The 24,355-nt window shown below is 41.4% G+C and overlaps 1 protein-coding gene across 3 annotated transcripts in view; it reads left to right on the forward strand.

Moving 5' to 3' along the window:
- LOC135544096 (bifunctional heparan sulfate N-deacetylase/N-sulfotransferase 1-like) overlaps nt 1–24,355 on the forward strand; it is a 134,502-nt gene that overhangs the window by 8,039 nt on the left and 102,108 nt on the right. For 2 of the 3 annotated variants that reach the window (XM_064971474.1, XM_064971475.1), the window contains exon 2: nt 23,317–23,495. The exons of the other annotated variant lie outside the window; for it this stretch is intronic. The gene's annotated coding sequence lies outside the window, so the exon portion shown is untranslated. The remainder of the gene's footprint in view (nt 1–23,316; nt 23,496–24,355) is intronic. 3 annotated transcript variants of the gene reach the window in all.

Genomic DNA, 24,355 nt, shown 5'->3' on the forward strand with positions numbered 1-24,355 from the left:
AGGGAAGCACCCGCAGCAAGAGCGACATCATTGATATATACAGAGAAAAAAGTCGGCCTGAGAATTGAACCCTGTGGTACCCCCATAACTGCCTTCTCAAAGTCCAAAAATAAGTAGTAGTAATAGCAGTATGAACGATTCATCAAAATGAATTAAGACTAGTAAAGTGACTTTGTATAGCAGCTTAAATAAATAGTATTAATAAATAGTAACAGTAATAATATCAACTCTCATCATGTCCTGCCATTTGGCTCTGTAGTCTAAAATATAAACGCAACATCCAACATTTTAGACGATTCTACTGAGTTACAGTTAATTTAAGGAAATCAGTCAATTGAAATCAATTCATTAGGTCCTAATCAATGGATTTCACATGACTAGGAAGAGGCAAAGCCATGGGTGGGCCTGGGAGGGCATAGGCCCACCCACTGGGGAGCCAGGTCCAGCAGAATCAGAATGAGTTTTCCCCCACAAACGGGCTTTATTACAGACACAAATACTCCTCAGTTTCATCAGCTGGCCGGGTGGCTGATCCCGCAGGTGAAGAAACCGGATGTGGAGGTCCTGGGCTAGCGTGGTTACACATGGTTGTGAGGCTGGTTGGACGTACTGCCAATTTCTCCAAAAAGTTGTGGTAGAGAAGTTAACATGAAATTATCTGGAAACCGCTCTGGTTGACATCACTGCATTGAACATGCCAATTGCATGTTCCCCCAACTTGAGACATATATTCCCAAGCACAAGGTGCACCTGTATAATGATCATGCTGTTTAATTGGCTTCTTGATATGCCACACATGTGGATGGATTATCTTGGCAAAGGAAAAATGAACAGTGATGTAAACACGTGCACATTTCAGAAATAAGCTTTTTGCGTGTATGGAACATTTCTGGGATATTTAATTTAGGCTCATGAAACATGGGACCAACACTTGACATTTTGCGTTTTTAAATATTTTTGTTCAGTATAAATTTGTCAGCACGCTGTCGTTTAAATATTGAGTGGACTACTAACCGCTGCCTAACTCTATTCTATACATTCTGGCAGCACCTTTCCTACCAAAGCAAAACAACTCACCTTAATGCCACTAAATTAAATGGCCGCTAACTTAACTGCCTAACGCTACCCTTTACACTCGTACCTGTACGCGGGTTGAAAATGGCTAATTTGGACCCTGTTAAACACCTAAATTGGAACCCAGTGGCTGTTCAGTAACATGCTATACATGATGCCAGAGCTCAGGCTCTGAGCCCCCCCCGCTAATTGGGAAAAGTCTGAATTATTTTGAGGGAGGGCAAATGCTGTATAAAGAAACGCATTTACACGTTTTACCAGGTGTGTTGACTAAACACATTCTCATTTATAACCTGGGGAATAGTTATGGGGAGATGAATGAGCCTATTGGAAGCTGGGGATGATTAGGTGGCCATGATGGGAATTTAGCCAGGACACTGGGGTTAACACCCCTACTCTTATGATAAGTGCCAGGGCACCCATTTTTAACAGCACCCTACAAAGGGCAATGTCCCCAATCACTGTAAATTCAGAGGATGATGTATTTTGAAGGATGAGACGTTGAGGGTTATAATAAATACCTCTGATGTCATACAACCAATCCAAACACCCACGAGTCCAAACGTGCACTGTTTGATGTATATTTACCAGATGACATGGTCAAACCCTGGAGTACCCTGTTTGATGTATATTTACCCAGATGACACATTTCCATATCATAAAACTCATGTCATATACAGTGTCAAAGTTTATCATCACTATGATGTACAGTTACCAGATGACATGGTGTCATACCCTGGGTTCTTCTGAACAAGCCTGTTTGATGTATATTTACCAGATGACATGGTGTCAAACCCTGGGTTCTTCTGAACAAGCCTGTTTGATGTATATTTACCAGATGACATGGTGTCAAATTGAACAAGCCTGTTTGATGTGGAACACACACCTGTTTTGATGAATACATGCATGTCAAACCCTGGGTTCTTCTGAACCCTGTTTTGTATGCGGATCAAAAGCCTGTTTTATGATTTCAGATGTTGCCCTGGGTTCTTCTGAACAAGCCTAACACTGATAAGATCTGTTTGATGTATATTTACCAGATGCCATGGTGTCAAACCCTGTGTTATTCTGAACATGTTTGACATGTTGGAATACAGTAGAACAAGCTTTCAAATGATGCCCACCTGAACCAGATTGATTTTATAATGGGCAGTTTTTTTATTGCGTAAACAACAACAGTAATTGTGTGATGGCGGGGATGCAGGGCTGAGTTCCAAACAAAACAACTACAAGTGTGTTTGCTCCAGTTCCTCAACAGCACAGCTAGGAGAACTTAAAAAAAAAACGCCTTATCGTTGAAGATTCTTCTTTGAGTCATAAAAGTGCATTGAAATTACTTAGGAACTGTTCACACTCTGGAGAGGTGTGGCCACTTGGAGAGACCAGTTAGTCTTCTCACTCACACCCTTGTCATTTTTTTTTTTGTCTTAAGGTGTACCTAACCCATATTTTCTCGAGTGTTTTCAGATTTCTTTTTCACCAAATGCGGCAAAGTACAGTAAATGGAAAATGCGCATAAAATCAAGTGTAAAGTTTGGATTCAGTCCTGTCAGGTGAACTGTTTTGAACTCTCCTTTTGGTCTAATAATTTTCCCTTCATCTCAAAACTGTTCCTGCCTGTGGGTTGTTTGGTAGCCAGAAGTGAAGGGACTGAGCCACGTAATGCCTTTGACTGCCTGTCACTGGTCCTCGTCCTTGTTGTGCCAGTCAGCCAGCGTCTCTCTCCCCTTCAGCGCTCATTCTGTTCAACGTGGAGGAAAGAGTAATTCATCTCTGGGAGGAGCGTGCCAAATCTGGGGACTGCATAGCAATTTTTCTTCGCAAAGGGCATTGCCAAGTTCTGCCTAGCCGCCCAGTCATCCTCTCGGCTGGAACCAACACTGAGCAAGCTGTCACTTTGACTCTGTCAACACACTTTGCCTCTCTGTCAACACACTTTGCCTCTGTCAACATTTGTGTTAAACTCGCCCAAGTATCAACTCCTTCTCATTCACAGTGGGATACATCGGCAGCTGGTCTCTTATCTCTTGGCAGGACGGGCCGCTTGACTTCATTAATAAGGTGCATGTGATGTTCTGAAAATGTATGGGGTTTAAACTCAGATAGTGACAGATCATGATAGAAGAGATCTGTCAAACTGCTCTAAAGTAAGGCACAGTGACAGGCAAGTTTACCCTTTCGTTAGATGTATTCCTAGGCCTCCATCCCTTGTAAAACCCCTCCAGGTCAGACCTACTGTATTCAAAGTCCAGGGACCGGTTTTCCAAAAGCATCTTAAGGCTAAGTTCACCCATAGAACCTTCATAGAAGTGTCGTTTAATCTCCAAGCTGTTTCCCGAAACCTTCGTTATTAACTTTGCTCTTGAAAACACTCGCGATCGTTCTCTCTGCGTGCTGTTCTGGGAAACGCATGTTCGGCCATTTTTAATAGGGAAGATGTATTTGTTAAAACACACGAAAGCCAAAGTTTTATCAGGAAACCGGCCCTGGTTCATTACGTGTTTGTCTGCATGCGAGGAGACAACTAGCTGATTTTCTGTAATGACTGGGATTGCTCTGTTGATCTCTGGTCTTACGCTAATGATTATCCAGGTGTCCTTGCTACTATTGTAAACCGCACTAATGTAATTTGTTTGGCGTAGCTCAGCTCCTTATGTTTATTCTACTGAATCCTTTTGACCGTTTGAAATGGAATTAGGATTTACTGAGAGTAGTTAAGTGATAGAAAAATGCAGACTCGCTGTCTGCTCGCATGTTCGGAATGCAGTTTATTATATCATGACATAGACAGTGTCTAAATGCTATAGGAATGTGCCACTGTTTTGTACTAATGAGTCACTTATTGCTCTGTGGAGACCAGAGTTGAAGAAGTTTGTTGGCAGTAGGAGTCTTCCTTTACCACAGCTTATGCCCGTCTTCTGATTAGTCCGGTTTGACCCGACGACCGTGTCATCCACGTCCACATTGATTTCATTAGGAGAGATTCTCACCCACTAATCTACACCAATTTAGATTTGGCTGATGTCCACGTTCTCACAATTGATGTGAACAGCATTGTTGACAGTAATGAGCCTCTGACACATGAGCCACCATGTTTCAGTGCGTGTCAAATGAGCAAAACCCTACGGTTAGTAGCAAAACCCTACGGTTAGTGCACAGTAGTTAGGCTATTTTACTCAATTGGCCGTTGCCAGCTGACACTCATGGTTGCAACACCTTTAATTTGAACAAGACTCCTCATAAACACACATTATTCAGTGCATACTCTCTCAATACCAGTGTACATTTGTCACGCTGTAAGGTTTATAAAATGCCAATCACAACGACAGGTATTTACCAGCATGTCAAATCCACTGATCTGACAAACCGGTGAAGTCTAAAATTCACCTGTTAGCATCATGATAAATGCCCGGCCAGGCCAGCAGCAAAAATGACTGGAATAATGCTGAGTAGGCTATAATGTTAATCTGTGTATGATCCCGTAATCTGGCGGGAATGAGCCATGCAGCTCTACCACTGTAGGTGGCCTATACTGTTAGTGTTAGTATTAAGCCTGCATTTATAATCACATGGATCCAGAGAAGCAAATCTCCATTCAGCCAACGTGAATTAGTCCACACACACACACACACAGTGGAATACCATTCCGCAGGTATCAGACTGCCATACCTTTCCTTTTCAGTCAGCCGTGATACAGTGGGAAGTCTGCTGCTCTGTGATTTTTTTTTTTTTCCCCCCCAGGTGAGATTGGCATGATGGTCCCAGTCTACAGTAGGCTTTAGTGATATGTTTACTGTGGGGATTCCACTATTTTATATTACAGTTTACATCAAGCTATCTATTCTACACACAAATATTGTGTGTCCGTCCGTCCATCCAGTCCCATGTTCTATTGCTATCAACTGATTTCGCCCAGCCTTGAGCCTGCTCCAGGTTTCCTTTTGTTACAGTCCAGGTTTTCACTGATGTCATGCGCCACAGTATGGACCTGTCACAATGACTGATGTAGATTTAGATTCCTTTTATCAGTCAGGGATGGTGCCATGTCTTGTTCTGAACATGAAGAATTGATGAGAAGCGTTCACGTAAGTGTTGAGTCAGATTGTAGGCCAGGTCTCTCCCAGCAGGACTAGACCGTATTTCCTTATGGATGTGAAGCTGATCGCTGTCCATTTTGTGACTTTGGGTCTCAGGTGCAGTCAATCATTGATTTTGCAACCCTGTATTGATTTGCAGCCTTGTATCTGCACTTATAATATTTTGTATTTATTAAGGATCTCCAGTAGTTCCTGCCAAGGCAGCAGCTCTTCTTCCTGGGGTTTATTAAGCATCCACAGTAATTCCTGCCAAGGCAGAAGCTCTTCTTCCTCAGGTTTATTAAGGGCCTCCATTAGTTCCTGCCAAGGCAGCAGCTCTTCTTCCTGGTGTCCAAACAAGATTAAGGCAATGTCAACACAAAAATAAACAGTACATGATATAGGACATTATTACACCACTACATATCTACAATGCAGAATGTATAATACCACAATATTACATTTTAGTGTGTGTGTGTGTGTGTGTCTTCAGTCTGCATGGTTCCATAAGGTAGTTTTTTAAGTTTCTTCAATATGATTTTACTGCCTGCTTGAGTTACTTGATGTGGAATAGAGTTCCAGGTAGTCATGGCTCTATATAGTACTCTGCATTTCACAGTCTGTTTTGGACTTGGGGTCTGTGAAGAGACCCCTGGTGTTATGTCTTGTGTGGTATGCATTAGAGGTCGACCGATTATGATTTTTCAACGCCGATTATTGGCGGACCAAAAAAAGCCGGTACCGATTAATCGGACGATTTTTATTTGGAATAATGACAATTACAACAATACTGACTGAACACTTATTTTAACTTAATATAATACATCAATAAAATCAATTTAGCCTCAAATAAATAATGGAACATGTTCAATTTGGTTTAAATAATGCAAAAGTGCAATATGTGCCATGGAAGAAAGCTAGCGTTTAAGTTCCTTGCTCAGAACATGAGAACATGATATTCATCAGATGACACTCATAGGACTTCATGTTACACAATACATGTATGTTTTGTTTGGTAAAGTTCATATTTATATCCAAAAATCTTATTTTACATTGGTGTGTAATGTTCAGTAGTTCCAAAACTAGTTCCAGTGATATTGCAGAGAGCCACATGAATTCACAGAAATACTCATTATAAATGTTGATGAAAATTCAAGTGTTATACATGGAACTTTAGATACACTTCTCAATGCAACCACTGTGTCAGATTTCTTTTTTTTTTTAAATAACGGAAAAAGCGTAATCTGAGAACGGCGCTCAGAGCCCAAACCAGCCAGAGAAATATCCGCCATGTTGAGTAGTCAGAAATAGCATTATAAATATTCACTTTGATCTTCATCAGAATGCACTCCCAGGAATCGCAGTTCCACAATAAATGCTTGTTTTGTTCGATTATGTCCATTTATGTCCAAATAACTTCATTTGGTAAACAAATCCAAAAGCGTGTTCTGGTCCAGTCGGATGAGAAGTTCAAAGTTCTATTACAGGTCGGAGAAACTTGTCAAACAAAGTATAGAATCAATCTTTAGGATGTTTTTTTTATCATAAATGTTCAATAATGGTCCAATCAGAGAATTCCACTCTCTGGAGAAAAGCAATGGAATGAGAGATGCCTCTCATGTGAAACGGAGGACGAGGCTGCAGGCAGACCCCTTAGTCAAACAGCTGTCATCCGGCCCCCCTTCACAGGAGCAGCCTGAAACAACATTCTAAAGACGGTTGACATCTAGTGGAAGCCTTAGGAAGTGCAAAATAACCCATATCCCACTGTGTATTCGATAGGGGTGTGTTCAAAAACTACAAACCTCAGATTTCCCACTTCCTGTTTGGATTTTTTCTCAGGTTTTTGCTTGCCATATGAGTTGTGTTATACTCACAGAAATCATTCAAACAGTTTTAGAAACTTCAGAGTGTTTTCTGTCCAATACTAATAATAATATGCATATATTAGCATCTGGGACTGAGGAGGCAGTTCACTCTGGGAACGCTATTCATCCAAAAGTGAGAATGCTGCTCCCTATCCCAAAGAAGTTAACCCACCGTTCCTAGGCCGTCATTGAAAATAAGAATGTGTTCTTAATTAACTGACTTGCCTAGTTAAATAAAGGTGTAAAAAAAAAAAAAAAAACAGCCAAATCGGTGTCCAAAAATACAGATTTAAGATTGTTATAATAACTTGAAATCGGCCCTAATTAATCTGCCATTCCGATTAATCGGTCGACCTCCAGTGTCTGAGCTGTGTGCTAGTTGTTTTAAACAGACAGTTTGGTGCTTTTGAACATGACAAGTAAAAAAGAAAAAACGAGATGTAGTGAGTGTGGGCCTCGTCTTACAAGAAAAAGGTAGTGTTGTGGATCAGAAAGCCAGTCAGTATCTGGTGTGACCACCATTTGCCTCATGCAGCATGAGTTGATCAGGCTGTTGATTGTGGAATGTTCTCACTCCTCTTTAATGGCTGGGTGAAGTTGTGGGATATGGAACACACTGTTGTACACGTAGATCCAGAGCATCCCTAACCTGCTCATTGGGTGACCTGTCTGAGTATGCAGGTCATGGAAGAACTGGGACATTTTTTAAGCTTCCAGGAATTGTGTACAGATCGTTGCTACATGGGGCTGTGCTTTATCATGCTGAAACGTGAGGTGATAGAGGCGGATGAATGGCACGACATTGGGCCACAGGATCCCGTCACGGTATCTCTGTGTATTCCAAAATGGCTATCGATAAAATGCACCCACACAACGCCATACATGCTGTCTTCCATGCCCCTGGTACAGTTGAAACCCGGATTTATCCATGAAGAGCACACTTCTCCAGTGTGTGCATAAAGGTGAGCATTTGCCCATTGAAGTCGGTTATGACACCGAATTGCATTCTGGTCAAGATCCGGATGAGGATGACGAGCATGTAGATGAGCTGCTCTGAGGTGGCTTCTGAAAGTTTCTGAAGAAATTCTTCAGTTGGCGGCAGCTTATGGTACAGAAATTAACATTTAAATTATCTGGCAACAGCTCTGTTGTACATTCCTGCAGTCTGCATGCCAATTGCACGCTCCCTCAATACCGCAGACATTTGTGGCATTGTGTTGCATGATAAAACTGCACATTTTCGTGGCCTTTTTATTATCCCCAGCACAAGGTGCACCTGTATAATGATCATGCTGTTTAATCAGCTTCAAGATGCCACACCTGTCGGGTGGATGAATTATATATTGGCAAAGGGAAAGATTAGACTGTTTTTCTTTTGCCGTGGCGGCCATGATTGAGCAGGTAGTCAACAATTTGTTTGCGTCTTCCACACTCACTTTACAGAATTCAACAGTACAATGCTTGTTTTTCATATTTGGTCAGTTATGCATGGATGTGTAGGTTCAGAGTTTTATGTTGGCATGTTATGCCAAAGTTTTTTTCCAAATCTTGCCAGTAAATGGATTCTCCATGTAAAAGTTGTCATGTGTAGATGTCCAGTAGGTATGTTTAACAAGCAGCTGAACTCCAGTGGCTGGGACACTGTTTACATCCCTAATGATGTCAGGCACCAGTGTCTTGATGGGTATTAGTTGCAGAAAGCAGATGCGGCCGAGCCCTGCACTCCAGAATTGTTCACTTTAAATGAAGCAAAAAACTGAAGAGATTGTCATGCACTGTTTTACAATTATATCGCAATTGCTCCTTTTAGTGGAATTTCATTAAATAATTTGATTATGCAGCCTGTGTACTTGTTCCATTCCAGGTTGTGAGATTGCGTCAATGTGTTTACTGCGCAGTGTTTGCAGACAGAGAAAACAACAGCGGAAAGCAGAGAAGGGTCACTGTATCACACAGCCCAGGAAGAAATGCTCAATCCCAGACATGGTCAAGGCCAGAATTGGCATTTCGTCTCAGTTAAATGGGTTTTTATAACTTGCTCAAACGGAATGAATTACTGATTTTGCTCATCTCAATGCTTGCATATGACACACACTGCTATTTATTTCACTTGCTGCTTTTCCTTCTGTCAGCCGAAGTGTGATCTCTTCCAGGCAAGCAAGCTGTTTGAATTACATTGCTGTTGGAGGAGAAAAAAAATTGGGTTCAAATGTCAAGAGCGGTGACAAAAATGACTGACTTGTTTTTGCTTCCCTGTCTGTGTTATTTCACTGGAGAGCTGACAAAGGTGGAGTTGTCATGGGGAGGAAAGGCTGATGAAACGTAGAGGAGAGATGTGGCAGGCAGCAGTTCAAGCCTCTCTGCTCCATAAACACTTCATTATGTAATTCCACTGCTCTGGCTGGCGTGGAGCCTGAGACCTTCGGTTGCACCAGTGTCCCTACACCGTGGAACACACCCATCTCACATGGACATCTGATTTATTTTCTTATTACATTGCACGCTGGAATGTTCTATCCAATCTTCCGATACATTTTTCTGAACTGCATGTATTTCTGTCTTCTGGGAAAGACTGATTTGAGCTTGCTGTTGCAGTAGATCTGTGTCAGTGCTCACATTCTGCTCACCCCCGTTCTCTCTGACATAGCCTACTGTAACATGAAGGGCTTACTGCTCCCCCTTCTCTCTCCTACTGTAACATGAAGGGCACACTGCTCCCCCCCTCACTCTACTATAAGTAACATGAAGGGCACACTGCTCCCCTCTTCACTCTACTACTGTAACATGAAGGGCACACTGCTCCCCCTCTTCACTCTACTACTGTAACATGAAGGGCATACTGCTCCCCCCTTCACTCTACTACTGTAACATGAAGGGCATACTGCTCCTAGCCTACCCTTCACTCTGTAACTACTGCTCCCCCTCTTCACTCTACTACTGTAACATGAAGGGCATACTGCTCCCCCCTTCACTCTACTACTGTAACATGAAGGGCATACTGCTCCCCCCTTCACTCTACTACTGTAACATGAAGGGCATACTGCTCCCCCTTCTCTCTCTGACATAGCCTACTGTAACATGAAGGGCATACTGCTCCCCCCTTCACTCTCCTACTGTAACATGAAGGGCATACTGCTCCCCCTACTCTCTCTGACATAGCCTACTGTAACATGAAGGGCATACTGCTCCCCCCTTCACTATACTACTGTAACACGAAGGGCATATTGCCCCCCCCCCCTTCTTTCCAGGGATGCAAACTAGTCACCTTTTGGTGAAATTTGACGTTTGAATCCAAAATAGGTGACCTTCGTGATTCATGTAGATCCGATAAGTAAAGTTTAGTAAGGGAGGGGTGGAGTGGATCACTACTGTAAACAAACGAGTGATGGACCGTTTGGAGCCAAGGCTCAGCCAATCGTTTACATAACATAATGCAGTGCAGCACCTGACTGAAGAAAGAAGAGACAACCAACTGACTAGTTACAGCATCAACGCGCGTTCTGGAAAGTCTGCTTCCCAGTTACAGCAGCGTGTCCACTGAACGATAAGGAAGAGGTAGGTGAGAAGCCTGACCACGGAGACAGGGGTGAGAAGGTGATGAAGCGTACTTCATGAGCAGTAACCGATCAACTTGGCATTTGGAAAGTTTTTGAGGTGAGGGAGAAAGTGTGGTGGAACAAGTGTTAGCAAAATATAATGCACTTGTTATCTGGATTGAATTGAATTGTCCGTTAGCTAGCCAGATGTTGAGCGACGTTAGCCAATTTATCTGATAAAATAATTTAGTTGATGGTGTTTATGAGCTTGCTAATAAAGTCAGACCGTGAACGTTCGCTCATATGAGGTTGTAACACTAGCTAACGTTAGTAACCTAACCAATTTGCTATCGTATTAACTGGTATATGACTTCTTGCCGTTCCTCAAGTTAACGCGTTAGTTGCTTACTGCAATCTGAAAGGTTAACTAGCTAACGAACTAACCACTAGCTGTTAACTAATGTTTTCCCTCTACAGTATGTGGTTCATTTTCAGAATGAGAGAATTGGGTTAATTTATTTATTTTTTTTTCCTTTAGGCAAGTCCACCTTGCCTAGTTGAACAAATTCTTATTTTCAATGACGGCCTAGGAACAGTGGCTTAACTGCCTTGTTCAGGGGCAGAACGACAGATTTGTGTACCTTGTCAGCTCCGGGATTCAATCTTGCAACCTTTCGGTTACTGGCCCAACGCTCTAACCACTAACCTGCTGCCCCGTGTGACCACCAGAATTAGGTGAAAATTAGGCATTGCTTGTTGAACAAGTGGATTCAGGGATCAAGTGGAACTGGACCTGGATTAAGCTGGATGCCACTAGAGGTGAAAGGGACGCCACACACTTTTCCTCTTTCTCACTTTTGCTGGCACATTGTAGAACAGATGTCCACAGGCAGAAAGTGTACAATGTAATAATGTGTAGTGTAGCAGCCCAAATATATATATTATTTGTTTTTTAACTTGACAGTAACATGTTTTTTATTTTTTTTAAACTCAGTGAATATTTTTGCTCACATGTAGCCTTGTGCGCTTGATCTATATCTATAGTGGCCACTATAATAGAATGGCAGTTTTTTTTCATTCTATATCTATTATAAGATGTTTTTCTCCTCTAAGTGCAATATTTATGTATGTGGTCACAAGCGTTCTATTATAAATGCTGTCATGGCTAACTGCAATATTAGTGTATAGTTTTTTTCTCAAGACTTGTCATTTGCAGTAAAGTCTAGGCAACAAATATCTATATTTATTTATTTTAGCTGGGAGTTAGTTTCACAGAAACCACTTTATTTTACACACAGACTGATCATGTAGATAATATTCTTTGTTAGTTAAAACCTGCATTTTCCAGCAAGCAAGGATTTTTTAATGTATCAGTGCATCAACAAAAAAGTATCACCTTTTTGGGCCCTCAGCAGTTTGCATCCCTGTCTCTCCTACTGTAACATGAAGGGCATACATTTCTAGTTCATTATTTCCCTTTGCAACAAAGGTTAGTCTTAAGAAATGTAATCCAAGCATTGTTGGGTGCGGCAGGTAGCCTAGTGGTTAGAGCGCAGGACTAATAACTGAAAGGTTGCTAGATTGAATCCCCGAGCTCACGAGGTAAAGATCTCTTTCTGCCACTGAACAATGCAGTTAACCCACTCTTCCTAGGCCGTCATTGTAAATAAGAATTTGTTCTTAAATGACTTGCCAAGTAAAATAAAATAAAAAGTTCTGTTTTATTCCAGTCCTTTCCACTAGTGCCGACTGTCTGTTTATACAGCCGATTTACTCATTTTCAGCTGGCTACTTTTTCCATTTAAATGAACTAGGCTACTTTACAATTCGGTACTCAGAAAAAATTCTGCCGAACCCTCTCCCGCCGGAATGAAAGATATATGCATTACTAGCGATCTATTTGTAGGACAGGTGCCTGTCACTCACCAAGTCAGCGATGACGGAAACACTGCTGGTGTGACAGTCTGTCTGTCCCACCTCTTGATACGTGTGTATGCTGTGGTGGCAGTCAAATTTCTTTACACTGAGGAAGAGAGCATAAATTTGCACATCCCATATAAATTGTTTATTTGCCCTTTATCTACTTCCCCAGATTCGGGTGAACTCTAGTTAGCATTAGACCAAGTGAAACTACACTACATGACCAAATGTATGTGGACACCCTTTCAAATTAGTGTATTCGGCAACTTCAGCCATACCCGTTGCTGACAGCTGTATAAAATCAAGCACACAGCCATTCAATCTCCATAGACAAACATTTGTAGTTAAATGGCCTTACTGAAGAGCTCAGTGACTTAACTTTGCGCCGTCAACAAGTCCATTTCTGCCCTGCTTGAGCTGCCCCTGTTAGCTGTAAGTGCTGGAAACATCTAGGAGCAGCAACTGCTCAGTCGCAAAAGTGGTAGGCCACACAATCTGACAGAACAGGACGGCTGAGTGCTGTAGCACATGAAAATTGCCTATCTTCGGTTGCAGCACTCACTACTGAGTTCCAAACTGACTCTGAAAGCAACGTCAGTATAAGAACTGTTTGTCGGGAGCTTAATGAAATGGGTTTCCATGGACGAGCAGCCGCACACAAGCCTAAGATCACCATGCGCAATACCAAGCGTCAGCTGGACTGGTGTACAAGCTTAGAACAGATGTTCACAGGCAAAGGTGTACAATGTAATAATGTGCAGTGTGGCAGCCCAAATATATTGGTCGCTGGAGCAGCGCAATCACGCTTCACCGTTTGGCAGTCCGACAGACGACTCTGGTTTGGAGGATGCCAGGAGAATGATACCTGCCCCAATGCATAGTGCCAACTGTAAAGTTTGGAGGAGGAATAATGGTCTGCGGTGGTTTTTCATGGTTCAGGCTGGGCCCCTTAGTTCCAGTGAAGGGAAATCTTAATGTTACAGTATACAATGACATTCTAGACAAACTCTAGTTTGCTGGACCCACCCCCCTAGCCCGGGGGAGCCTGGCTGGCTACTTTTTCTATTAGGCTGGCTACTCTATTTGCTTGTGGAATAAACACTGTTTTCCCCTGGCATCACAATATGATCAGCCTAAGCTTGTGTTTAGGTGCACTAGGCCTATATATGTCTAAGCAGGGGCTGGGCTTTTCTGCAGACTCGCATGCCTTCCTCTAGTCTATAAGATAATAAGGATCTTAGCCCTGATTTTGTTAAAGCCTGAAGCCTGTTCTCTGCGCTGCAGAACTGCTGATGCGAGGACTGTTTTCTTTCCCCCCAATCTGAACTTTTTAAGTGTCTGCCTTTGTTGCTCTAGTTTCCAGTGCCTTGCACCCACGTGCACATCCGATATGGCGCGACACTGGTGTTGTGTGTGTAATTTCTCCTGCTGTTTCCATCTGTTGTCTGGGACTGTCTGGGACTGTATGGGGAAGAGATTGAATGTGCAACCTGGAAGGAAGGAAAAATGTATTTTCTTCATTTGCCTCAGGGCCCCTCAGGTGGGAAACTAGCTCCACTTATCAGGCACAAACACATGAGGCTGCTTTCTGGGATGTTGTTTTAATGTTTACTTAGGAATACAATCAGAGTGAACATTGCATTACTTACTACTTACAATATGATACATATGTTAAGGCAGGCTAGCTCTGTTGTGAGATAACGGCCGATCAAGGTTCTGTGAGAACTGTGCAATAGGCTGTGGCAAAGCCTATATTCTGTTCAGCCGACATGGCATGGGGCACTAAATGTGAGCTGCAATCAATCTCTCATTTATAGGACACTGTTTTTGAGCAACTCTGAGCTGTTGAAGGTCATCTACATTTTCTGAGATTGTACTAGGACATGGCCCTTTGGCTCAGAGGAACACACACAGATTGCCTTGCTTAGAGCTTGTTGTTCGGGGACTTGAATGTAAACGATGAGCTGTACTCCTGTAAGCTTGGCTCTTTAATCTTGAGCATCTAGGCCAGTTGTCAGTGAACTCATCATACATGCATCTAACCTCCCTTCCAGAATCCGCTTCATCCATGTGTTAGTTCTTGATCTAGGTCGCTTTTACCTCAGCTGCTGCCTCAGTCTTGACCTATTCAGGAGAAGCGAGCGCTAAAATGTTCTCTTTAACTAAAAGCCTTCATTCCCACAGCACAGGAATGTAGGTAATGTTGTTTTAGAGGAGCCCTAAGGTGTTTCTGCTTCATGTAATATTTTTATACTGTTTTTTATTTATTTATATGGTAACTAGCTGTTTTATACCGGCCGTGATCTGGAGTCCCATAGGGCGGTGCACAATTGGCCTAGCGTCGTCGGGGTTAGGGGAGGGTTTGTCCCAGGGTAGGCAGTCAAATAGGAATTTTGTAAAATAAGAATTTGTTCTTAACTGACTTGCCTAGTTAAATAAAATAAAAAAATATATATGGTAACTAGCTGTTTTAAACTGTTTTGGTGAAGTTGCCAGTAGAGGTTCTCTTTTATCCATTAGTTTTTTTTCTGAGGGAAAATGCAGTGGTTATTTTATTTTGGTGTGTCTAGGGATTAAGCTTTAACGTCCATGTGTAATTACAACTTCCAGGCTGACACTATGGAGTTGGTGATTATACAGTACCAGTCAAAGGTTTGGACTCCTACTCAGTCCAGGGTTTTTCTTTATTTTTGCTATTTTCTACATTGTAAAATAATAGTGAAGACATCAACAAAACTATGACCTAACTAGAGGTCGGCCGATTAATCGGGGCCGATTTTCAAGTTTTCAAACTTAATTTTTATTTTTTTATTTACCTTTTTATTTAACAAGGCAAGTCAGTTAAGAACACATTCTTATTTTCAATGATGGCCTAGGAACGGTGGGTTAACTGCCTTGTTCTGGGGCAGAACGACAGACCTTGTTAGCTCGGGGGATCCAATCTTGCAACCTTACAGTTCACTTGTCCAACGCTATAATGACCTGCCTCTCTCTCGTTGCACTCCCCAAGGAGACTGCCTGTTATGCGAATGCAGTAAGCAAGGTAAGTTGCTAGCTAGCATTAAACTTATCTCATAAAAAAACAATCATTCATAATCACTAGTTAACTACACATGGTTGACAATATTACTAGATATTATCTAGCGTGTCCTGCATTGCATATAATCTGACTGAGCATACAAGTATCTAAGTATCTGACTGAAAGGTGGTAGGCAGAACCAGGCACGTAAACATTCATTCAAACAGCACTTTTGTGCGTTTGCCAGCAGCTCTTCATTGTGCGTCAAGCATTACACTGTTTATGACTTCAAGCCTATCAACTCCCGAGATGAGGCTGGTGTAACCGAAGTGAAATGGCTAGCTAGTTAGCGCGCTAATTGCGTGTCAAACTTCACCCGCTCTGAGCCTTATAGTAGTTGTTCCCCTTGCTCTGCATTGGTAACACTGCTTCGATGGTGGCTGTTGTCGTTGTGTTGCTGGTTCGAGCCCAGGGAGGAGCGAGGAGAGGGACGGAAGCTATACTGTTACACTGGCAATACTAAAGTGCCTTTAAGAACATCCTATAGTCAAAGGTTAATGAAATACAAATGGTATAGAGGGAAATAGTCCTATAATTCCTATAATAACTACAAACTAAAACTTCTTACCTGGGAATATTGAAGACTCATGTTAAAAGGAACCACCAGGTTTCATATGTTCTCATGTTCTGAGCAAGGAACTGAAACTTTAGCTTTCTTACATGGCACACATTAAACTTTTACTTTCTTCTCCAGCACTTTGTTTTTGCATTATTTAAATCAAATTCAACATGTTTCATTATTTACTTGAGGCTAAATTGATTTTATTCATGTATTATATTACGTTTAAATAAGTGTTCATTCAGTATAGTTGTAATTGTCATTATTACAAATACATTTTTTTTTAAATGGCCAATTAATCGGTATCGGCTTATTTGGTCCTCCAATAATCGGTATTGGCGGTGAAAAATCGTAATCGGTCGACCTCTAGACCTAACACATTTTTATATTTGAGATTCTTCAAAGTAGCCACCCTATGCCTTGACAGCGTTTCACACTTGGCATTCTCTCAACCAGCTTCATGAGTTAAGTCACCTGGAATGCATTTCAATTAACAGGTGTGCCTTGTTAAAAGTTAATTTGTGGATTTCAAGGCACAGTTAAACAGCATGGCTACCACAGCATTCTGCAGCGATGCGCCATCCCATCTGGTTTGCGCTTAGTGGTACTATCATTTGTTTTTCAACAGGATGACCCAAAACACACCCTCCAGGCTGTGTAAGGACAATTTCAACAAGAAGGCGAGTCATGCAGTGCTGCATCAGATGACCTGGCCTCCAAAATCACCCAACCTTAACCAAATTGAGATGGTTTGGGATGAGTCGGACCACAGAGCGAAGGAAAAGCAACCAACAAGTGCTCAGCATATGTGGGAACTCCTTCAAGACTGTTGGAAAAGCATTCCAGGTGAAGCTGGTTGAGAGAATGCAAAGCTGACATCAAGGCAAAGGGTGGCTGTTTGAAGAATCTCAAATAGAAAATACATTTTGATTTGTTAAACACTTTTTTTTTTTTTTTTTTTGGTTACTACATGATTGCATATGGGTTATTTCATAGTTTTGATGTCTTCACTAATATTCTATAATGTAGAAAATAGTAAAAATAAAGAAACCCTTGAATGAGTATGTGTTCTAAAACCTTTTGACAGGTAGTGTATGTATGTGAAGATGATCAGAGTGAAAGACTGGAAACTACCTGGCTCATCCTCCATGTTCCCAGTTCTATCAGCATTAAAAGCTCCTAAAGGATAGAAGCGGCCGCGGCTCAAAACTGTGCTCTTTATTAAGCTTTTGCTGAAAAGATTGCATTTAATGAATTTGTTTTTTCCACAAAGACGTTTTGTTATATCGGGACAGAATTAGGCTAATGCTTTGCCATGACTAAAAAAAGATGGTCATTATCAAAATAAAATGATTGTGTTTGTGGGGAAGTTACAGAAACCACAATGTAATCGCATAACGATCAAAGAGGCTATAGAAAAAGACAACAAAGATAAATGACTTTCATTTTGCAATGGTAGTCATAGCACAATTATAATGTGTCCTTCACTCAGCTTTGCGTTCTTCATCATCTGTTGTTATGGTCACAAAATTATTGCCATGTCTCATTGAGTTCTGTGGAAAACACTAAGGGGTTTGGAACGTTTTTTCTGAACTCTGGTGTGTTAGCCCGCTTGGTTTGTTTGGACTGAGGTAGTGTGTTCACTTTACACATGTGGTTTATTAAATGGTTGTCTTGGTCAGATTCAATTTGTACCAATTCGTACAGTGGTGTGGTTTGCTGCAAGTCAGAAAGTATTCAGGATCAAACAAAGGAGAAGAACCAGAATTGCACAGTATTAATGGTTTTGACAGCAGCACATTTCTGAGCACATCTGATGCAGATTAGGGGAGATGGGGGCTGTACTGGGGATATAGGCTATTGAATATAGACTTCACTAGCACTTAAAGCAGGTATTGCGCTGTTTCCTCACATATGTTGTTGGAAGGGCAAATCGAAAGTAATGAAGATGACACAAGTTGTGTTTCTTTATAATCATAGATGGATTTAACCTCTGGGATATTTCTGTGACGGTAGCATCCCACCTCGCCAACAGCCAGTAAAGTGCAGGGCGCCAAATTCAAAACAACAACAATCTCATAATTAAAATTCCTCAAGCATACAAGTTTTTTACACCATTTTAAAGATACAATTCTCGTTAATCCAGCCACAGTGTCTGATTTCAGAAGGGCTTTACAGTGAAAGCACCACAAATGATTGTTAGGTCACCACCAAGTCACAGAAAAACACAGCCATTTTTTCCAGCCAAAGATAGGAGTCACAAAAAGCAGAAATATTGATCAAATGAATCACTAACCTTTGATCTTCATCAGATGACACTCATAGGACTTCATGTTACACAATACATGTATGTTTTGTTCAATAAAGTGCATATTTATATCCAAAAATCTTATTTTACATTGGCGTGTTATGTTCAGTAGTTCCAAAACATGCAGTGATTTTGCAGAGAGCCACATCAATTTATAGAAATACTCATAATAAACATTGATAAAAGATACAGCTATTATACATGGAACTTTAGATACACTTCTCCTTAATGCAACCACTGTGTCAGATTTCAAAAACCTTATGGAAAAAGCATATCATGCAATAATCTGAGTTCGGCGCTCAGAGACTAAAACAGCCAAAGAGAGAACTCCACAACATGGCGGATAACAGTCAAAAATAGCATTATAAATATTCACTTATCTTTGATGATCTTCATCAGAATGCACTCCCAGGAATCCCAGTTCCACAATAAAGGTTTGACTTGTTCGATAAAGTTCATAATTTATGTCCAAATACCTCCTTTTGTTAGGGCGTTTGGTAACCAAATCCAAAGTCCAGCCGAAAGGTCGGATGAAAAGTCCAAAACGTTATATTACAGGTCGTAGAAACATGTCAAACAAAGTATAGAATCAATCTTTAGGATGTTTTTATCATAAATCTTCAATAATGATCCAACCCGAGAATTATTTTGTCTGTAGAAAAGCAATGGAACGCAAGCTAACTTTCACATGACCGCGCGTCATGAGCTCATGGCAATCTGCCAGACACCTAGCTTAATCCCCTCTTATTCGGCCCCCCTTCACAGTAGACGCATCAAACAAGGTTCTAAAGACTGTTGACATCTCGTGGAAGCTTTAGGAAGTGCAAAATGGTCCCACAGACACTATTGGAATGGCAATGAGTTGAAAAACTACAAACCTCAGATTTCCCACTTCCTGGTTGGATTTTTCTCAGGTTTTCGCCTGCCATATGAGTTCTGTTATACTCACAGACATCATTCAAACAGTTTTAGGAACTTCAGTGTTTTCTATCCAAATATACTAATTATATGCATATTCTAGCTTTTACGGCCGAGTAGCACGCAGTTTACTCTGGGCACCTTATTCATCCAAGCTACTCAATACTGCCCCCCCCCTCCCCCACCAAGAAGTTTTAACATGAACAATTTTTGGCATTTGGGATTATTATTTAAAAAAATCTCACTTTTATTTAACCAGGTAGGCTAGTTGACAACAAGTTCTCATTTACAACTGCGACCTGGCCAAGATAAAGCAAAGCAGTGCGACACAAACAACAACAGAGTTACACATGGAATAAACAACATAGTCAATAATACAATAAAGTCTATATACAGTGTGTGCAAATGAGGTAGGATAAGGGGGGTGAGGCAATAAACAGGCCATAGTGGTGCAATTATTACAATATGGCAAATTAAACACTGGTGTGATAGTTATGCAGAAGTTGAGTGTGCAAGTAGCGATACTGGTGTGCAAAATAAATAACAATATGGTGATGAGGTAGTTGGATGGGCTATTTACAGATTGGCTATGTACAGGTGCAGTGATCTGTGAGTTGCTCTGACAGCTGGTGCTTAAAGTTAGTGAGGGAGATATGAGTCTCCAGCTTCAGTGATTTTTTTTTTTGCAGTTTGTTCCAGTCATTGGCAATGGAGAACTGGAAGGAAAGGCGGCCGAAGGAGGAACTGACTTTGGTGGTGACCAGTGAAATATGCCTGCTGGAGGGCGTGCTGCGGGTGGGTGCTGCTATGGTGACCAGTGAGCTGAGATAAGGCGGGGCTTTACCTAGCGATGACCTGGAGCCAGTGGGTTTGGCAACGGACATGAAGCGAGGGCCAGCCAACGAGAGCATACATGTTGCGGTGGTGGGTAGTATAAGGGGCTTTGGTGACAAAACGGATGGCACTGTGATAGACTGCATCCATCTAGCTGAAGTGTTAGCTGAGCTATCTAGCTGAGTGTTGGAGGCTATTTTGTAAATGACATTGCCGAAGTCGAGGATTGGTAGGAAAGTCAGTTTTACAAGGGTGTTTGACAGCATGAGTGAAGGGTGCTTTGTTTGCGAAATATGAAGCCAATTCAGTTTTACTATGTATGTATGGAATGTAAAACGATCCGGACCAAATGGAGAAACAAATAATCAAACCCTAATTCGAGCTTTAGCTCAGAACTGTGTGAAAATGACCTTTGTGTGCGTTGAGGACTGGCATGTGAGATGAGTTCAGAGCATGTTTGAGGAGCAGCCAGTTAAGTGTTGGGGCTGATCCTGAGACCAAACCTTTGGGTGGCTCTCAGAATAAGCTTTATTTGCAAAGTACATTTTCACATACCCGGATTTGACTCGGTGAAGTGGTGATGCTAGCAATAGCCTAAATGTACACACTTAATATAGAGGAATTTACACCATCTCTAGATATAAACAGAATATAAAATAATTTTGTCAAGTCACGTGCTGCCTCACTGAGCACCACATAGATAGCTAAGTACATTAGCATGGATGGATTCTCTGGGCGATATGCTCCTTGGCAGTTCCACAGAGCTGTGAAATTCTTTCTCCAATTCCTGCTGCTCTTAAATGCATTTATTTAATCTGGTTTAGGATGATCTCTTTTGCAAAGATCTGTGTGTGTGTGTGTGAGAAAAAAGCGAGGGAGGAAAATTAAATGAGTAGCCCATTGAATTATGATTCCTTCTACCTTCATTCCTTCCACAAATGTGATTGCATTTCTATGCATGCATATTGTATAGGCTTTTCATGTCTGGAATTGTCATGCGGGGCGTATTGTCCTGCCGTGTCTGTCAATATGACTCTCTCGCTTTCTTTGATTTTATATATATTTATAAAGCCACATTGATAACATCCATCACAACCCCAGTCCTGGTTGGAATAACAGAAGAGATTTTGCCAATGAGCACTGTTGTCTCAGTGAGAAGGTCTGTCAGGGGTCAGTATGTCTATGGGAGAATCTCATTTGCATTTCCTTGATTCCTCAAGTTTCTCTCTTCACCTTCCCAAAACCCATTGAATGAGAAGGTCAGAGGGGAGGGACCTTTCTTCTCATCCAATGGGTTTTGGGAAGGTGAAGAGAGAGAAACTTGCGGAATCAAGGAAATTCAATTGTCTCCCCATGTCCATATCAAGTCACTTGCTGGCAGTTTCCTGAGACCACAAGATCTTCTCTACCTGACCTGCTGACAACTAGCCAGCATGCCTCCTTACGGTGACAACTTTACGTTGCACATCACATGTCAGCCCGGACAGTGGGCACAGAAGATTAAAAAATAAATAAAAAATGCTTATTCCATTGTGGGAGAGAGAGGGGGATACGGGTAGCTTTTGGAATTGGGAGGGTTATTTCAGCTGTTCAGGGCTAGAACCCCATTATTTGGGGTTGGCATCCATCATTTTTAGAGTATCGTAACCCTTTGTAGGTGAGAGAAGGGGACAGGCTCAAACTGCCAACAATAACAAAACCATTAGCATCAGCTGTGAGCTCTGACATAATCTGTCAACAGTCAGTAAAATAGTATGATTGTTTTGGCCTTGGTTTCAGAATATGAGGAGTATACATTCTGGGCCCCCCCAAAAAATATGACTACTATCCCAAATTCTCTCTATCCCTACAAATATAGGCTGCCGCTTACAGCCATCAGATTTTTCAAAATGATGTTTGCAAATCAACAGCAATCCAAAACACCACCGGCCTTGAACACAAACCACTGTCAGAAGGATTGACCAGTTAACAGTACAGAAATGAGAATGGTTCCTCCTCCAATGGTTCCTCCTCCACATTCTTCCCACGACAACCCAGGGAGAAAACAAAAATCCCTCTGAAAATGTTGAGCATTTCCTTTCCAGATAGACTAGACTGAGGATTTGTTCTCTCTGAATGGGAAATATGGGGAGCAGATTCAAACAATGGTCAGACACATCAAACTACTTAGTTCTTTTGAGGATTCCTCGAGAGGACTACTTAGTTCTATGAGAACCTAAATCATATAGCACATATGAAAAGACGTGGGCTCACTATTACCACAAAGGAAGCATGTAGTTTAGGAAAGGTGTGTCTGTGTGTGTCGATCAATCCCTCCCTCCCTCTGGGAGGTAGCTGTATGTTCCTCAGTATTGCCACCACGAGCTCTACCAACAGTGAGCTGGCCAGCACACAACTGGTTGAAGTTAGACTGATTTTTGAATAGTACTCGGTCAGGTAATGTGTATTTATCAAGATGATGAATAAGGGCGTTTGACGTGTCTTTTTATATTCCCGATCACGCTTTCATTCTCAATACTGCACTAGTATGCACATTCCACAGGAGATGGGCTTAGTAGTGAGTTGACCCAATTGTAATCTGGTAAGTGCTCTTCTTAAAGTGGTACCCTTTCCTTTATCTTAAACCCCAGTGGGTTTACATAATTAAGGCTTGTTGCTGTAATGTTGATTCACAGTTGGCTGTACAGTGTGAATATTTTCAATCACGTTAAAATATCACAGTACAATCAAATGTGTCATTAAATGGTTTTGAATGTAAATTTGACATCTTCATAAGTATTTTTCATAAAAGTGACATTGTTCAATCTGATACAAGCTATTAGCATGACTGGTGGTGTGTAGGCTAAACCCCCCCCTGTTTCATAATGATCTACAATGGAGCTTTACTCTTAAACCAATGTTGCTCTGTATGTTCCAGACTCTTCTAATATAATATGCCACTTAGCAGATGATTTGATCCAAAGCAACGTACTGTCATGCCTGCATACAGTTTTTACGTATGGGTGTTCCTAAAAATCGAACACACTATTCTGGAATTACAAGTTTCAGTCTACCAACTGAGCTACAGAGGACCTATTTTTGTTGTTGTTATTATGCATACATCTCATTTAATAAATGTAGTCTTCTTCTTCTGTGTTTTTCTAGGCGTGCCTGTCTGGTGTGTCTGTGAGGAACATTAGTCTATATCACCAAATACACCAGGGTACCCTGACCTGAAGCCTGTTCATATCTGATGCTCTTTAAGAAGAGAGAGTACCACCGCACTGTGGCTGGAGATTTTGTTTTAAGGAAGAGAACCCCCTCCCCCCACCGTTTGGAAAAGGGTAAGAACTTGTCTTTTATCCTGATGAGCGTCCTGTTCAGGGACTGTACACTACCATTCAAAAGTTTGGGGTCGCCTAGAAATGTCCTTGTTTTGAATGAAAAGCAATTTTTTTTGTACATTACAATAACATCAATTTGATCAGAAATACAGAGTAGACATAGTTAATGGTTAAAAAAAATATATACAGTGCCTTGCGAAAGTATTCGGCCCCCTTGAACTTTGTGACCTTTTGCCACATTTCAGGCTTCAAACATAAAGATATAAAACTGTATTTTTTTGTGAAGAATCAACAACAAGTGGGACACAATCATGAAGTGGAACGACATTTATTGGATATTTCAAACTTTTTTAACAAATCAAACACTGAAAAATTGGGCGTGCAAAATTATTCAGCCCCCTTAAGTTAATACTTTGTAGCGCCACCTTTTGCTGCGATTACAGCTGTAAGTCGCTTGGGGTATGTCTCTATCAGCTTTGCACATCGAGAGACTGACATTTTTTCCCATTCCTCCTTGCAAAACAGCTCGAGCTCAGTGAGGTTGGATGGAGAGCATTTGTGAACAGCAGTTTTCAGTTCTTTCCACAGATTCTCGATTGGATTCAGGTCTGGACTTTGACTTGGCCATTGTAACACCTGGATATGTTTATTTTTGAACCATTCCATTGTAGATTTTGCTTTATGTTTTGGATCATTGTCTTGTTGGAAGACAAATCTCCGTCCCAGTCTCAGGTCTTTTGCAGACTCCATCAGGTTTTCTTCCAGAATGGTCCTATATTTGGCTCCATCCATCTTCCCATCAATTTTAACCATCTTCCCTGTCCCTGCTGAAGAAAAGCAGGCCCAAACCATGATGCTGC

Source organism: Oncorhynchus masou, chromosome 8 (genome assembly GCF_036934945.1).
Source record: "Oncorhynchus masou masou isolate Uvic2021 chromosome 8, UVic_Omas_1.1, whole genome shotgun sequence".
Taxonomy (NCBI): Eukaryota; Metazoa; Chordata; class Actinopteri; order Salmoniformes; family Salmonidae; genus Oncorhynchus; species Oncorhynchus masou.